The sequence below is a fragment of the Mastigoproctus giganteus genome, chromosome 14, assembly GCF_048544385.1.
Source record: "Mastigoproctus giganteus isolate SK-2022 chromosome 14, ASM4854438v1, whole genome shotgun sequence".
Lineage (NCBI taxonomy): Eukaryota > Metazoa > Arthropoda > Arachnida > Uropygi > Thelyphonidae > Mastigoproctus > Mastigoproctus giganteus.
Window position 1 is genome coordinate 67,858,639 of NC_143588.1, and position 18,585 is coordinate 67,877,223.

At 37.0% G+C, this 18,585-nt stretch overlaps 1 protein-coding gene across 3 annotated transcripts in view; it reads left to right on the top strand.

The window, feature by feature from the left end:
* Nucleotides 1–4,608: 4,608 nt before the first annotated feature.
* LOC150075196 (proclotting enzyme-like) overlaps nucleotides 4,609–18,585 on the top strand; it is a 101,753-nt gene continuing 87,776 nt past the window's right edge. Inside the window, exon 1 of one of the 3 annotated variants that reach the window (XM_090388233.1) lies at nucleotides 4,609–4,733. The gene's annotated coding sequence lies outside the window, so the exon portion shown is untranslated. Of the gene's footprint in view, nucleotides 4,734–12,853; nucleotides 12,927–18,585 lie in introns of those variants that run through there. The other 2 variants (XM_090388234.1, XM_090388235.1) reach the window with 2 other exon arrangements.

An 18,585-nucleotide genomic window follows, 5' to 3' on the forward strand; every position in this document is an offset into this window, starting at 1 on the left:
CGTGTTAAGGCTAGGTATGTGGCCTCTTCTTGAAGTAAAGTTGACTCCTGATTGCGGCGGTTTCCTTGAATCTCTGTGAGAAATTGAAGTCTGGCGTTGTCGTAAGTGAGACACTCGTACATAACGTGTTCCCAGGACTCCTCTTCACCACAATGGCAATATGGGTTATTTTCTATTCCCATGGCTGTTAATTTTTGCTGGAACGGTCCATGGCCTGTAAGCAGGAAGGTGACTTGCAATCCAGGCGAGTACCAGGGAGGAGGCTTTGGGGAAGTCCTACTTATTGAGGGAATAAACCTTTTCGTGATTGCTCCTTTCGGCGTTGTGTCCCATGTTTCTTGCCAGAGGTTTTGTAGGTGGTCTGCAATTTTTCTTCTTTCCTTCTTAGGGTCATTTGCATGGTTCAACTGCAGATTTAATAATTGCGTTGGGATTCCCTTCTTCAGGCGCTGGAAGAGACCCCCTCTTGACAACTTCCAGATAGAGAGGTAAGTAACCTGCAATGACTTGTAATGCAGGGGTGCTGACAGTACAGCACGCCCTGGTAACCTATAGTAACATAAATCTTTGAATGGAATCAAGCTTGCGCTTGTTCCTTTCCAGGATTGCCTTTTCACACCAGACGGAAGCCCCATAGCACACAATCGGGACATATACTGCTTTATATATTAATGATAGAGCTTTATTCTTTAGGCCCCAATCCGCCTTATCATTGCAGCTTATTTTCGGATTTTTAGCTGACAGGTATTTTAAGTGGGGGTGGAAGGATAAGTTGGCGTCTAGATACAGGCCCAGATACTTGATTTCTGTATAGAGACGGATTTGATGTGCCTGAAAAACAATAATAACAACGACAACAGGTATTGCAAGCAAAGGGATACAATATAGTGTTTCTAGATGCCACTTTTAGCAGGTGCCCAAGCAGTTCATTCAGTTGTATATGATCTACGTGGATTAGCATTAGTAAAGGCATATGATACAAGAAAGCAAGCTTATACAGCATCAGCCAAAAAAAAAAAAAAAAAAAAAAAAACCTTCTCATTTCACCCATCCACTCGCTCCAAATGTTTGTCTAGTTCTGTCTTGAATCTATTTAAGCTATCACCTTCTACAACAACAGATGGAAGTTTGTTACAGCAATCAACCACCCGCTGGATATAGGATGCTCTTGCACTACTATCGAGTGCTTCCTAAAAAAACAGAAAGCTGTTATAAGAAGTTTCCCCAAAAAGATTTTGTTTCATATTGTATAATTGTACTATCACGTGTTAGCGTTTGTAAAAACTGCTAATATGGAACTAGAAAGCCTCCCCTTCCCTCCCTCAAATCAAATTTCTGGTTGCACCACTGAGCTCATTTATGTCCAGAAGTAAATGCCAAACAGAACTGATGACTATTCTGGAAGACTGCCTTGAACGTGAGAAAATCGTTGAACTCAGTGATGGTTTTGTTAAGACTATTCAGAATGATAAAATTTCTATTCGTATGTCGATTTTTTCGTCTTCGATATCAAACAAATAACATTGAATGATGGAAATCGAAGCCAAATAGATTAGTGTCGATCCACCTTTCCAAGATCAGAGTAACAATATTCATCATAAAATTTTTTTTATGATGATAATGTCTTAAAATGATATCGCTGCACTCTCAGACAAGTTTAAAAGCTATAAAATTAAGAAAAATAATCAGCTGCTTTTGCACATAAGTAGTTCCATAAACTGAAAGTGAGAAAAAGATTAAAACACACACACTGTTAGAAATAATATAATTAGAACTGATATTTTTGTAGCTAGTTTTATATATTGCAAAAGAAAATCAAATAGAATTATTAATTCGGGAATTCAGCTGCGATTCGAAGTCGGGAAAAAGTTTTTTTTTTTGTTTTGTAAGGTTGTAAGCGCATCAGCAACTTAGGCAAATATTGTACTGCATATAATATGTCTGTAAATTATGTGGTCAATTTTCTGTTTATTGGACGAAAAACACCCAGTTTCGGGAAGAAAACAGCCATGCTGCCCTCGCCTGAGACCGACTAACTAAGCCACGTTGTGAAAAATACCCATAAAAATTCCCAGCGTCATTGATGGGATTCGAACTTAGATCTTTTCCACCAGGTGTAGAGAAGACGGTGATTATATCAACTGTACTACCCACGAGGGAGTCGGGAGAAAGTGGTGTTTAGTCATCTAATATTTGGTGACCTGCAGGGCCTTTGGAAATACAAGGGTGGTTCAATAAAGAATCGCTCTGACCTAGCTGCAGAGGTGCTAGCCTGTTGATTCTTAGCACAGGTTTTAGTCCTCCTCTACATAGCCACCGTGCAGATTTACACATTTTCCCCATCGATGGATGAGGCTATGGATACCGTTTTTGTAGAAGTGAGGTTGGTCTTTGGACCATGACTCTGGTACAGAAATGAGTGTCTCGTCGTCAGGGAAGTGGGTCCCCCGAAGAAATAATTTGAGGGAAGGAAACAAGAAGTCCGATGGTGCAAGATCGGCTGAGTAGGCTGGATGGGGCAATATTTCATATCCACAAGTGGCCGCTTGTGTTGTTGAAATTTCAGAAGTGTGAACTGGGGCATTGTCTTAAAGCATTCTCACACTTTTGGACAGCATGTCACGCCTACATGTTTTGATTTTCTCCGGTAATTTTGTGAGTAAGTTGGCATAATAGGCACCTGTAATTATTCTACCTTTCGGCAGGTAATCAGTCATTAACGCCTTTCTCATCCCAAAACACTGTCGGCAAGACCTTTCCTGCTGACGCTTGGAAAGGTCTTGCCGACATCATGGCGACATCATGGTTCCCCCATGATGTCGCCATGATGTCGACATCATGGTTCCCCCTTCTGGGGGGGGGGAACCATGATGTCGCCATTCCATGGACTGCTTTTTACTTTCAGGGTCGAAATGGTGTATCCAACTTTCGTCCTGAGTGATTAAACGGGAGAAAAAGTCTTCCTCATTTTTTTGGCAGAGGGCTAACAATTCTTGTGATTTCTGTTGTCGATCAGCTTTCTGGAAACCAGTCAATAATCGGGGATTCCATCTTGCACTCAATTTCCGTAAATGGAGTTGGTCATGAAGGACTGTTTGAACAGAGCCCACACTAATCTTCACCTCCTGGGACAATTCGCGCACAGATATCCGGCGATCTTCCATGATTAAAGACTCCACTTTTCTGATCATGCTGTCATGCCAACTTACTCACAAAATTGGCCTAAAAATAATAGTTTGTTTTTTTAGTTTGTCTACCGATGTCCAACCACACCTAAACTGTCTATGCCAGTGCTTCACAATGCCATAGGACGGGGCTTCATCCTTATATACAGCAGTCACCTCCTCGTGGATTTCTTTAGGAAATTTCCACTTCAAGAACAGATACCGGATTACAGCTCTGGCTTCAACTTTATCCATGATGCTACATGTTCACACGTTCAGCTCTGTAAGAGAAAAACAAATTAAGACACAGAGCTGAAATTTTACACCTTTAGTACAGAGATATGTATGATGCTAAAAACAAAATATCATGACTCTGCGATATGTAGAAGTAGGTGAGGGCGATTCTTTATTGAACCACCCTCAGTTTGGGAAATAATTCAGGTACATTTAATATAGTTAGGGAAGGATGATAGGTATCAGTAAGATACGTGAAACGTTACCTTGATGTATAGTAGTTTAGTCGAATAGCTTAATAAACTGTATTATTAATTTCACCGTGATATGAGTGGTATTATATTTAGTAATAATCTTAATCAGGTACATTTGAAAAGAGTATTCTTTTCGGTGCAAGTGACAAGGCATAACTAGCACTCAACCGGGTTCAAATCCCATTACAGCAAGAGGAATTTTAATGGGCTTGTGTCCGTACCATGGCCGGGTTAACCGGTCTCGTGCGAGGAGTGCACATTTTTCCTTCTTAAAGACTAGAAACCAGAAAATCAGATGAAAAAATTCAACGCATAATTAGTTGCGTTAACGTAAAAACAATACAACTTCCGCTATTATTATTATTTTTTTCTAATTATACTTAGTTCCCACATTATGCAGTAAAGGGCTGTTAAATTATAAGAACTTGTTTGCAAAAAAATATATATATATATATATAATTATTACAAAATATATATTGCTGTTCTAAAATGCAATTATTGCGATTGCACTATGATTGTACAGCTCAACACCCTAATATTGAGAATGATTGGCGAAATAATATCTTAGAAACTAAAATCGCATAATTATTATTTTCTTTTTTTTTACCCGTTTCCTTGTTTTTACTAGAAACGGAACTTAATTTGGAAAACATATGGAATGTCGTACATGTCGTGCAGAATATTAATGAGACTTTCCCCCAGTCATCAAGTGGGTTGTCAAACTGCTTTTGCCTTCGCAAACTAGCCAGTTTACTCTATACTGCTCCCATGAATTAGTCACACAGTCGTTCCAAGAATCTTGCCAGATGTCGTGACGATTTCACGAAATTTCCCTTTTGCGAGTGACCTTCGTATCACGAAAATAGTGTGTGGGTTTTTCATTCATTCATATATTCGAGCTTAAAAATCACATTTTCTTATATATGACTGTTAATCATTTCATGGGACACCCAGTTCTTGAAATGCTCGTTACGATGCAAGACAACTTTATTGTATTGGCATATTAGCTCGGGAACAGAGATAATAAAACTAAAGGTGACTGATTGCATCTAATTTCAATTGGAATTACATCCAATTTCAGGTAGGCATTTGTGCAAATATTTATGCTTTTGAAGTTAACATTTTAATTTTTAAGTTGATTAAACTTCTGATAAAAACTTCTTATTGTAGTTTAACCTCTAGTAAAATTAGTGTTATTTATTACCGCTTCGTTAAATATTTATGTAATATTTTCAGTGAGAATAATATATAATCAATTGCCTTAGTTAAATATTACGGCAATTTACTCCAACTCCAGCATTACTTCGTTATATTTATAAGACGAATTCCTGAATAACCTATCCACTCTAAGAATAATTGTGGCATTAAAACGGGGTCGAAATGGAAACTTTTGCGAATCTGAACCACTCGTTATGTGTACTTGAAATGTGTACTTTACATTACCGATGCGTATGACAAACAGGAACTGCATTCTTCAGACCATTCCGATTTATTGAGAAATATGCTGAAAATGTTTTTTTTTATGCAACAATTTATTTAACACTGAATCCACTAACTTCATATTTTCCACTTCTGTAAAGTGTGTACTTTGACTGGTTAATGTTTACAAGCGGGTACCTCCCCCCCCCCTTCCGATTGATCGGTTCGAGTAGCCCGCTATGGTTAGTCTTCAAATGCCATCTGTTTTAAAATCGGGAACTCATTTTCCGATTTTAAAGCAACTGCAATGAGGGGGATAAACACCCTAACTAAGACTAACCATAACGGGCTATGCATGTCAATCACTGCTACTCGCAACGATCAATCGGAAGGGTGTACTCGCTTGTAAACATTAACCGTATCCGAGAGACGGCCGTATAGTGTCAGAGAAGTTTACGGAATGCAAGAACATCACCGCATAAATACGATGATATTCGTGTCAGCCGGGCTAGAACTATGGTAAGCTCAAACGTGATATCCTCGCGTTTAACCACTCGACTACAGATGCAAGGATCTGCAAATGAATGGTTAAACGCGAATGACTGTGAATATTTCGCTCCTCATATAAGAAGAACTGTTTATTGCATATATATCTGTAGTAGGACTTAAGGATGATAAAACGAGGTGATTGTTCGGAATAATTCACGAGGAAGACCCTACACCATCCGCCTGAGATCTAACTACAGCTTCGAATGAAGGGGACTGTAGAAATTCCTTCAGTCGTCCACGAGATTCGAATCTCTCCAAACGGGTGACAGACAGCGATGTATCGTTGCCGACCAGGCTGCCGCAAAGGGTAGTTTCATCACTTATCACTGGTTTGGTGACGTCTGGGTTCGATTCTAGTAGATGACCAGAGGAATTTGTAAAGTTCTCTTCAATCGAGGCTGTGGGTAACATTTTATCCGTATTACTCCAAATTTTTCAGCCCGTGCAAAATGCAAATCGGCCCTTGAACATACACGTACAGACAATCACAGCGGTGCAATAGTCTAAGCTGTTGAAGCGCCTAAAATAAATCCGAGAATAATTCAAATTAAAGTCTTACAGCTGAATTGGTGCTTTCGTAATCAGTTATGAGCGATACTACGAATCATAAAACGGTTGTGTTCAGGAAGAGCGCGAACTTTTGGAAGAGCAGGAGCGATATATTCTGCGAAGTCAAATATTGAAATATAAAGGGCGAGGACAGGGCAAGGACGCTACTTTTCCAGTTATTTGTCAGCCACGTGTATGTCATTAAAAAATGAACAACATTGGTGAACCTGTTTTTACCCGGATGGTAGCAGTGTACCGGTGGCATTAAGGCAACTTTCACACCAAAAATATCGGCCAAATATTGCGCGATAGATAATCATATCGCTTATAAAAAGAACATGGATTTATATTATAGCATTTAACACTTAAAGACCCAAGGTGGAATTTATTCCTAGGCAAGTTAGACAAATTGAAGCAAGGAAGCATCATCAGCCAAAAAAATAAAATAAAATAAAACTTCGTTTGCCAGTTCCTTTTTAATAATTCGCCCAGTCCTTTAAATGTGAACAGACTTCGTACTTCAAGAACACTAGTTTGTTTTAACAATAATACTCTCTGACTTGAAAGCAAACTGTTGTCTTACAACCATCCTTTTCCAATTTAAATTTATGTCTGTTTTTGTGTGTATTGTCTTAGAAAGAATAAGAATGTCATCAGTCAGCTTTTATTTTGCCTTAAACATTTAAATAAGATCTCCTCGCGGGCGTCTAGTTTTCAGACGCAGCAATTTACAGAAATCGTCTTTTTCCTGTCAAGAGTACTCATTGTGTCCCTCACTGATCTTGTTGCTCTTCTTCAGAGCCATTCCACTTTTTTTTTTTTTTTTTAATGCGACATCCAAACCTATATGCAGTACTCCAGATGCGGCCTAACTATTGCCCTTATACAACAGAATAATCACCTCTTTATCCTTGCTGGAAAAATTCTTGTATATCGTTGATGGAAGTCTGTCTGCACTGCTAAAAGAACTTTATGTCGTACAGTACAATTACTCCTAGGTCTTTTTTTTTTTTTTTTCTTTTTTTTTTTTTAATGTCAGTGCTACACCGCTGGTGCGTCGAGTTACGAGACCTAGGGATCGTAATTCAGCACGTCTTGCGAAACATCGATAGAGGATCTGTATTGATTTTATTATCCTTTAAAATTGGGCAGGCCTGAGCAGTTATTTTAGAATACAACACATTGTACACAGTAGCGGATTAAGATCGGTTGAGGCCCCGGGCGCAGAAGAAAGTATTGGGCCCCTTAAAAAAAAGAGAGAGACAGGGAAAATAAAAAATACATGTTAACCATTTTTTTTAAATAAATAAAAAATATAATGTACTATTAATGTTTTATTTCCAATAAAATTGGAAATAAAACATTAATATGTTATTATTTGAAAATTTTTCCCAGGGTTACCACTCTGTGGGGGCCCCTTGTATGGATATTTTTGTTTATGGACCACAAATTTATAAATTTTTTTTGGAAACATACCTGACTGAAAAGGCAATTGTTAAAGAATGGTAGTCACATGTTGGTTGATGTCTGGTTAAGCTGTCCTCTCTTATTTGAGGAGTAAATGATTATCAAAGGGGTGGTTTCTTCCCCTCCCTCTCACGTTCACTAGATCTACTGCCTTTAGACCTCCTATGGGACTATGTCAAGGACAATGCCTACGATATCAGTCCACGTACACTGGATGTACTGAAACAAAACAGTTTCACAACATTTTCAGCTTTTATTTTTTCTCAGCCAATTTAAAGCCTTACAACCAGTATCTTTCAGCATGCCACGTCATATATCCATAATGACTGTGACCAATTTAAACGCCTATTGCAATAAAATCTATGCATTGAATGTTTTTAAAAGCAACACTATGTATTATTACCAGTTTTCGTGTTCTCAGCCCTTTACTAACCAAAGTTATTAACAATCTCAATTATTTTCCATGTAAATGTGATCCTATACTAAAGAAAATGGAAGGGTGGAAGTGAAGTGTGTACATTAAATAGAGAACCGTTAATCCATTCAGATAAATTTGATGTTGACCATCCTTTTTATTTGCAACTTATGAAATAAAATAAAACCAATAAATTTTCACCAGAACTGTATTTAGCAGTCACGCGTGCTTTAATTATGGTCACTCAAATCACGTGAACTTTTGTACTCTAGCGCAGTGTTTCTCAAAGGGTGTGCCGCGTCACATTAGTGTGCCGCAAAATTTTCCAAGTGTGCTGCGAAATTTAGAAATTTCTTCTTCTATGACTACGTAGGTGTGCCGCGAAATTTTTCTTCTTTGGAAAATGTGCCACGAGAGTAAAAAGATTGAGAAACACTGCTCTAGCGCTTGGCCACTCTGCTGCGGAGGCCTTTTGGTAGACTTTTTCAAAAATAGTCGCAATTTCTTGTGCTTAAAGTACAATAAGAGTAAATAAATAAACATGTAAAGTATAAAATTTCCATAATAAATTGGCAGTGTTTTGAAGCTATCGCCAAGACATCTAAGACCGTGAGGTGTCAGTATCGTATCTGTACGTTCGAGTAGTCTGCCGTCAGTTTGCCTGATTTTACGCTAATTTACTCTTATCGCTTTGGTTGAATTGGTCATTCACATAACAAATGAAAGAAAATTGGAAAATCTCCTCTGGAAAGTTTGCAGTTTTTTCTTTGGAAGTGTAGTTTTTTTTGGTTAATTAATTGTAAGATGTTATAACATAATAATTTCACTTGTTTCATTTCTATATTTATTATTTCATCTTCAGAATGCTATATGTCCTATTACAAGGCCGTGTGTATCACAGAACCAACTCCATTTGAAGCATGTGGTGATTATTGCTTCGAATTGGCCCCAATTTGTCACGTCTGCGACTAAGGTCATACATATTGCTCCGTGTATATTGTCTGTAAATTGCGTGTGTTCTGAGGTCAATTTTCTGTTTGCTGGACATAACACCCGGGCTTCCGGGAGAAAAAATCCATGCTCCTCTTGCCTGAGACTGATTAACTCAGCCACGTCGTGAAAAAGGCCTATAAAAATTCCTCCCATCATCGACGGATTCGAACTGAGTTCGAATCCCTCGATGAGGTCTTTTCCACCCGGTGGTGGGGGGGGGGAGAACAGCGATCCTACCAACTGTGCTACTCACGAGGGCAAAGGAAGAGCGAACCGAGAAATTGCTTGCTTGGTACACTAGTTGGTTAGGGGCTATTTAGGGGTGCCCATCCGTACTTATTCCACTAAAGAAAGTGTCGATTGTGCTAGCACCGACCCTGCAGAAACGTGTTTTGCGAACTGATTTGTATTTTTGTTAGATCAAAAAAGCCGGAAGACTTATTTGGAAGAACCTTACTTCTCTGCTGACTTAAGAGTCTCAAGTGAAAAAGCCGTTTTAAGAAATTCGTCTGATCTTTGATGGGATTTTAACCCATACAGTTCTAAACGAGTAAAGGAAAACGAAATTCATTTTACCATGGATGATAATGTGATGTTGATAGAGTAGTTGGATGAAAACCTCCTTTTTTTTTCTTTTTTTCTGTTTTTAATTTTCAAAACCAAGAAAATTCAAAATTTGAAGGCTATAGCGTTCAAATTTTGAAGATTTCAGATAACAGAAGATTGAAATCTCCCGTCCTCTCCGTGAGTTGTATGACCATCAAAGTGAAAGTACGAGCTGTCACCTTTGCGCAATAGCACGGCAACTTGCCTTAGGGGTAAATGACACACTCGTGTTGTGTAAACTGGCTTTCCTCCTCTTGGCGAAAGATTTTGCTAACCCAGCTGGAAATTTTTATTTTATTTTATTGATAACTACATGCATTACAGATAACCGATAAGCAGTATGTGTGAGAGCGGAACGGTAAACACAGTATATACAATAAAAACTGATAATTAAGTATATACAGTATATACAATAAAAACTGATAAATAATTGAATTTCATCCAATTTCAGGTAGGCATTTGTGCAAATATTTATGCTTTTGAAGTTAATATATTTTTTTTTTAAGTTGATTAAACTTCTGATAAAAACTTCTTATTGTGATTTAACCTCTAGTAAAATTAGTGTTATTTATTACCGCTTCGTTAAATATTTATGTAATATTTTCAGTGAGAATAATATATAATCAATTGCCTTAGTTAAATATTACGGCAATTTAATTTTTTTTTTTCAAGTAGGAAAAATAAAAAGGAAAAAAAAAAAAAAAAAAATCACCAGATGAACCCAATTCGCGTCCTATTCGTATGAGTTCTGTTCACATAGGTTAATGAATTCTGCAGTAGTCCAAGAAAGAAGTTGTATACTTTGTGGTGGATAAAATTCATCAGAAATTTCCACTGTTATCACTGTTCGCATAGTCAGAGGAGACTGACTTTTTTGGATGAATATGGAAGTTGATTTGCTTAGGATGTAATTCGCTTCGTACATTACGAAGAATCACTTGTTCAAATTACGAACCTAAGGGGGCATAAATTCAAATTAAGAAAGGACAGATGTAGAATAGATGTGCGGAAATTTGCCTTTAGCCAGCGTGTGGTTAATTGCTGGAACAAACTTCCATCTGTCGTTGTGGAAGTTGATAGGTTCAATAAATTTAAGGAGGAACTGGACAGGCATTTGGAGGGAATGGTGTGTGATTTTTTTTTTTTTTTTTTGGCTGATGCTGCATAAGCTCATACACTTGCTTTCTTGCATCACACGCCACTACTACTACTACTATTACAGCGATTACTGTGGAAAGAAAAGTGATGTCAGCGATAACTTCTGGTGTTTGAAAGTAAGATGAAAAGAATTGCACAGTGATTTTTAATGTACTGAGTAATAAGGTCACGGAACTTGAGATAGACAACAAATTTTTTGGACTGTTTTTATTTTAAACTTTTGGTATGAGAATTGCAGATGAACAAGCTGACTCCACGGATTGGTGGTTTATAGTTTTTATTTAAAATAGCAGATCTATGGTTTTTAAATTTATAGGGTGTTTCTTTTGATGAATTTGGATAATTCATGAACAGAAGGTAAAAGAATCTTTTTGTTACTGAATAACCTTATTACTCTTCTCTGCATCCGTTCCAACAGATCCGCACGCTTCCTAAAACTAAGTTTCTAGACCTGTATACTCAAGGTGCGGCCTAACTGTTGCCTTATATAATGGGATAATCATTTCCTTGTTCCTGCTGGAAAAATCATTGTATATTATAGATAGAATTCCTAGCAGCGTTTATACCCTCAGAACTTCATGCCAGACTACAATTATTTCTAGATCTTTAATTTGGTACATAATTATTAATTAATCCTTTGGTACTTAATTCTTAATTTATCCTTGGTACTTAATTCTTAATTTTTTGTACCACCCCTAAGTTTATAAACTTAATACTGTACCTCTGTTTATTTTGTATTACTCCTAGGTATTACTTTAATTAGTTAGTACTAGGTATTAATACCTAATAACAACAGTGGGTGGAAAAGGCCTAAGTTCGAGTCACGTCAATGACGCTAGGAATTTTCATGGACGTTTTTTATAAACGTGGCTAAGGTTAGCCGCTCTCAGGGGCTAGGATTGTTTGGTTTTTCTCCCGGAAACTCGGTTTTTCATCTAGTAAACAGACAATTACTAAGCTATTCTGGTATTACTGCTGCATAAATAAGTACATTGCATTTATAAATGTTAAACCTCAGTTTCCACTTCTCAGCCCATCTGCTTAATTTCTCTAGGGCTGATTTGCTGTAGCTTTATTTTGGTAGTTGTTGGCGCATCAGCTTCTGTGGCCATAATGCACCTCCCAAGGTTTTTGCAGTACTTTGATCCAAGCCCGAGGCGGGATTCGAACCCGCGACCTTTGGGTTGCCAGGCAGGCGCTTTACCCACCCGACTAGCCCGGTCCTTTGCTGTAGCATACTCTGATTCCTCTCGTTAATTATCTTGCCAATCTTTCTATCATTAGCAGTCTTAGATATTAAACTTGCTATACCATCATCAGTAATTAATAAATATTGAAAACAATAAGGGATCCTGCGCTGAACCCTGAGAGAGAGAGAGAGAGAGAGAGAGAGAGAGAGAGAGAGAGAGAGAGAGAGAGAGATCCATTAACCACTGTCTTCTGCCTCTTTATCCATAACAGTAACTATTTTTTTTTTTTTTATTTCTTCAGTTTTAACCCCTGTTTCGCTAAGAGGGGTACAGATTTGGTACGTTTATTTTAAAGTTAATCAATAATCAGCAGGGTAGAAAAGCACATCTAATTGGCAAGCTTTCATTAGAATTGTACATATTTGAGATGCTTTTAACAAATCTTGGAGTCTGTATTTCATTACTATTACAGATCTCGTTGACATTTAACAGACAATGTTGCACAGAGGAAGAAGTGTTCAGGTTTCTAAGTTTAGGTTTCATTTTTCATTGAACTTTTCCCTAATGCCACACTAGCGATTGTTTAATCCATTAACGAAAAATTAAAAATATAAGAAAATCGTACTTATCTTTATTTCTTTAATGCCTTTATTTGTAGGAAATATCCTTGTCGTTTTTCAATCGCCTTGTATGACGAAGAGCACAAGTTGTTACCGCTGCACATTACAAGTAAAAAAAAAAACAAAACAAAACACGGCCGCTGGCGATAACACGTGTTATGCGAGTTAGCAACATCCGGCGATTACGCAGCTGAGGAAAGCTAATTCATGAGTTGCGAGTTAATTATACCCAGAGAGTTGAAAGTGAATGCCAGAATGAACATACGTATTTGTAAATAGTAAGAATTACGTTAGAAGAACGATCGTAAGTTAGTACTTTCTGTGTATCCTTTTCTATGAAAAACTTTGAATTGGCCTTCTGAGCTGTATATTAATTTATTTTAGTTTCCAGTTAAAGAGAAACACGCCTGTACTATTACTTTATATATATATATATATATATATATATATATATATATATATATATATATATATATATATATATATAATTTCGTTCATAAAGGAACTCGGCGTTAATATTATAACCTGGCAGATAAAGAGCAAACACTTGAGTCAGATATTGTGAAATTTGTAATGCTGACCCCTTTATGATAAATCGGTAAAAAGGGAGGGAAAGAGTTAAAATATGTTTATGTGCTCAAGGTGTAGGGAATGCGACGATCTTAATAATATAATATTAAGTCAAAACTTGGCTTATTAATTGATCAGATTGAGTCTCTGAGACAGCGAGTGGTTATCCTGGAAAGTAACAAATCCGTGGAATCGGTAGTTACATGTCCAGTACTAAGCCAAGTTCGCTCTCCATTAGAAAAGGATCATCGGATGAAGATTATTTTGGTTCCAAGTAAGGTAATATTAATATGTGATTCAATATTTTTGGAAACCGGGAATATTTTCTGTAAACGAGACAGTGGAACAAAACCAAGACAAAAATGATAATATTAAAATGATAATAGTAACCGGTTGTCAGTTCTTAGGGAATTAAGGGCGTTTGGTTATACATTTGAGAACCAATGATTTAAAACAATAAGAACTAATGATTTACTATGCCCCTCATGTATATAATTCACATGTATAACCATATGCTCCTCAGTTCTTAAAAGGGAACTGAGTAGGTATGGGTGAGAGAGAGCAAAGGGGTGGGATGTGGTGGTTATAAAAAAAAAGGTAAACTGCAGCCATTATCAACCCACTGCAGGATGGAAGCCTCCTCAACAATTCATGTTGAGGGTAATGGACCATAATCTGCCACGCTGGTCCAGTGCGGGTTGGCAGTTCCACCGTATTTTGTAGTCAGGGGCTTGAACCCCGGTCTACTCCAGGAGCCGTGCGCTACTGCACTTCCGCTCCTGGCAACTCTGCTACGGAGCTGCTCATCAAATATTGTTTGAAAGCAAGAAGACTGTTTCTATAACCTGGTCCATGAAAATGTTGAGTCTGTGTGTTGCGAAATGACTGTTGAGTCTGTGTGTTGCGAAATGACTGTTGAGTCTGTGTGTTGCGAAATGACTAATAGGGATGGTGTGTTACAAGGTAAACGATTCCGAAGATTACGATAAAAATCTCTTTAGAAAAATTTAGCATGGAAGAGCGAGTGTATCGTTGTGGGCGACTTTAATTTCCTTCTTATAGATGGGAAATCGTGGACATGCAGACACACAAAGGCCGCCGTAGCAGAGTGGTCAGGCACGAGGGTACATATAAGTACATGTGCCTTGAGTGACTGGGATTCAAGCCCGTGACTGCTAAAAATGGTGCTGTTCCTTGTATTCTTTCTATCTTGTGAACCACTCTGACCGTGTAGTCTTCCTGGAATATAAACAGAAAATTTATTTATTATTTTTTTTATAACGGAAGTTGTTTCTTGAATGAACTAGACTACTATTTATTTCAAAACATAAAGAAAGTACAAGGTAGGAGCTCACGTAGGAGAGAACTAGATCAAGGATCTAGTTCTCACCAAGGCTGTATCAAAGTTTCCAATTCAGGAATGAATAGTGGGGAGTGATGATAATGTTATAAAGTGAATGATATATCCAAAGATATCCGTTGCTTAGAGGGAAAGATCAGAGCTTTATTTACAGGGGGGCACGCTACGGTGGGCTCAATATTTCTTGAGCTTTATTATTTGGAGTTATTATATGCTCTGATATCAGTGCATTATGGGAAGTGTAAACCCTATTTCTTCTGGCCACAAACACATTCCTTTCACTTTAGAGGTACCATAAAAGAAAAATGCAAAATAGAGGACAAGAGAGCTGATAGACTTAATTGAACAATAGAGAAAAAAAAAAAAAAAAGCAAGGGATAGATGCATGCTATCGCTTGATACTGTTTTATATGGTAACTGTAAACAGATGTGTAATAAAATCATGTCAGGTTTTATTACATATCTTAAGACTTGTAAAAGGTGTATGATATACGATATCATAAGACTTGTACAAGTCTTATGATATTACATATGTCTCTTCAAGCCAGAAGGTTTTTAAGAGACCACTAATTCTTACTTGCTTACTAACTGATGAATGAAGTACTGTATTCTGAACTTTTGCTGTAACGCGGTCTTAAAAGATAGCAAGGAACATGCTAATTAAATGTGCAAAATTCATCCAAAATAAAGCATAAATTTCATTGCACGAGGCTCCATGAAAGTTTCAGTGAAGTGGCTAAGGCAAAGAGTTTGGCAAGGTTTGAAACACAGTGGTCGCCACTCAAATTGTAGGCTGTACCAATAAGAAAACTGCTGCGTTTAATTAAAGTCGTGATTTATACAATATGTGAGGCCGTAGCCTAGTGGTCAAGCTCGCGGGTGCATAAGTACACGTGCCTTGAGGGACCGGGGTTCAAGCCCGTGACTACTGAATACGGTGCTGTTTCTTGTAATCTGTCTGTCTTGTGAACTCCTCTGACCGTTTGGTCGTCCCGGAGTATAAACAGAAAATTTATTTATTATTTTGATGAAAGAATTTTTATCTCTATCCTACATATCGAACAGAGATTGAAATGGACTCAATTGTTCAGCATGGTGTTAGAAGCTGGGAAGTAGACTCCATTATTTCTATTTGCAATTTTTTGTTTTTCTTAAAATCTTAGCAAAATGTTTAATAACTTATCTATCGAATGAAAAGATCTAGCGGTTGGATTTTTTTCTAGTACAGAGGTTCCAAACTGAGACGTATTTCGTTTTTTTTTTGGGGGGGGGAGGTGTATGTGTTTTTACGAAGCTCTTTTTGTCCGAAATATGGACAAACCATCCTACTGATCTGGTATAAAGCTAATTTTATTTCAATTTTTTGAGATTAAATTTATGAATGATTGATGTATTATATATATCAATTTCTTGCTTAAAGTCCGACACGACCAACAAGTCAGAGGAGTTTACAATAAATCACGAATACAATCACTATTTAGCAGTCGTGCGAGCTTCAACTACAGTCCATTCAAAGCGCATGCGCTACTGTACTCTCGTTCCTGACCACTTGCTATATGTTAGGCCTAAAAGTACGTTTTATGTCCAATCTGTTTATTTGCATTTCTGGAAGGGGGCATTTATTAAATATTTTAAAGGGAGGTGCAAGGTATAAAATTTTGGGACCCTCTGTTCTAGGATATTTTATCTGTGCTATGGTTAATCAGTCTCAGGCGTAGTTGGTAGGGTTGTTCACTGGGGAAATCCGGTTTTTTCATCCATCAAAACAGTGACCTTCGGAACACTCACAATTTACAGATACTATACTGACGTTTTATGACCTCAATTGCTTTAATATAAACAAGTCTAGTTTGTTTACTTCCTTGAAAAGTGGAATTATCCTTGCTTTTGTTTTCGTAATGTGTCTGTGTGTTGTTCACTATAAATCAGTGATTCTCAAAGTGCGTTCTGTGGACTAGGGCAGACTTGAATATTTGCAGAGCCTGATGTAAACATCTTACCTAGGGCTTTGCTTTAGGTCTTTATACATCTTGAATTTTTTTATAATCGTTAATTGGTAACTAAATAAATAATAGGGTAAATAAATAATATAGCATTTATTACAAATTAAATAATATCCATATTTACATATTGATATTTTATAGATGTTTTTTTACTTTCATATTCTTTAATAAATAGAAACCTAATGCAGTGGTCTCACCAGCACTCCGTACGTTTAAATCCACAAAATACGGCAAACAATGTTTACCGTATTTTGTGGTATTAAAAAAAAAAACATTAGATAAATTTATTTTTTTAAATAAATTATTTTTTTTAGTTGCGATGTCCTGGCGACTTTGCATGACAAATTTTTTAAGTGGTTTGGTCCATTTTAAGCGGATATAATGTTTTAAAAACTTTTAAGTAGTTTTAAGAAGATTAATTATTTTAAGTTTGTGTAAATTGCGTATCCTTATGTAAAAAAAAAAAAAAAAAAAAAACACGATTTATTGTATAGTATATTACATGATATTGAAATGAAATGTGTAAAGTGACCAGCTCTTCTAGCGACAACTCTTCGTTTTAACGCAACTGCCTTATAACGACTCTCCACATTCATAAATACTGGGTGTCTACGAAACTTTTACAACCTTAAATGAACGTGAATAGGCAATGAAAACACATATTTTAATGAGATACACTTTATTGGGAATTAAGGTAATTTTTACACGTTGTGTTCACTTCGATATGAGGCCTCTGTTGTCCTCCGAAGAATATGAAAGCGATGTTCTAGCTCCCTCCAAGTGATCTTTTGCTGTAGTTCCTGTATTGTGCATTACAAACAAATTTGCCGCAGGAAGTAGCCAAGTAGAGTTATGTCAGGAGGTCAAGAGATTGGATCCACTATACCAATCCAGCGATCTGGAAATTTTGCATCAAGGTAATCTTGAACTTCCTTTTCCTGCGTTGGGAGCATCATCTAGATGGAAAATCCCTTCATGGAGGTTAGACAACCGAATAATAGCGCCATTCTGCAACTTTTTTTTTTTTTTTTATAAATGTGTAGGTACCATATATTCCAACGTAAGTTGACTAGGCGCAGTGGCGGCCGCAGATGGGGACGCTGTCTTCCCGCTTATAATAACAATGACGTGGATATTTTTACCGTTATACATGATGATTTGAAGCCCAATGATTCACCGAAACATTACTTTATTTCCTTCCCCCCCACTTTGAAAACCCTGGATTGCTATTCACTCTGCGTATAAGTAGACCTGTTTTTTGCTTTGAAAAGTAGTGTTTAATCAATGCTATATGAATCGATTCCCTTTTTCACTTTCATCCTCATCTCATGTAGTGATGCCTTACAGTAAAATATTCTTAAGAACCAATTCCTACTGTTTAATTCAATTATTCCTTCTCTCTCGTTTTGTTTTTTAAAGAGAAGAAATAATTTATTATGTACAGCTTATAAGTACTCAAACGCCAGGAACTCACATCTGGTGAGTATGGGCTTGGCACACCCAGGGTCCTGAGTTGGATATCATCGTTCTTCTTTTTCTTGGTGATTCCTTTCTACTTCTCTCTCTCTCTCTCTGGGTAATTCTGATTTTTTTTTTTTTTTTTTTTTTTTTTTTGGCTTGTGCAGTATAAGCTTCAGGCTTCCTTGCACCATGTGGCTAATAATAGTACTGTAATAATAATTAGAAGGTAATTCAACCAAAACCTACAAAATATAGCTGACTACGTGACCACGCTTAATTGGTGATGCTTTAATTATATGGCTTAGTGACTTAGTCAATATTTGTTGCCTGTTTCTTAGTGTATTGCAAATTGGGTTCGTTCTTGTAAACAGTGCCTCAATAAGTAAGAACGTTTGATATAAGAAATTGACAAACTCGAAAGTTTACTTTTTGAGACCTAAAACTAAACCCTAAAACATAACTCCTGATGAAATCCATGAAATATATATTTTTTTCTGATGAAGTTGAATAAATCCTTGGGTTTTAAAAAAAGTGAGCAACAATGTATACTGCATTTGTGTGAAAGTACAAGTG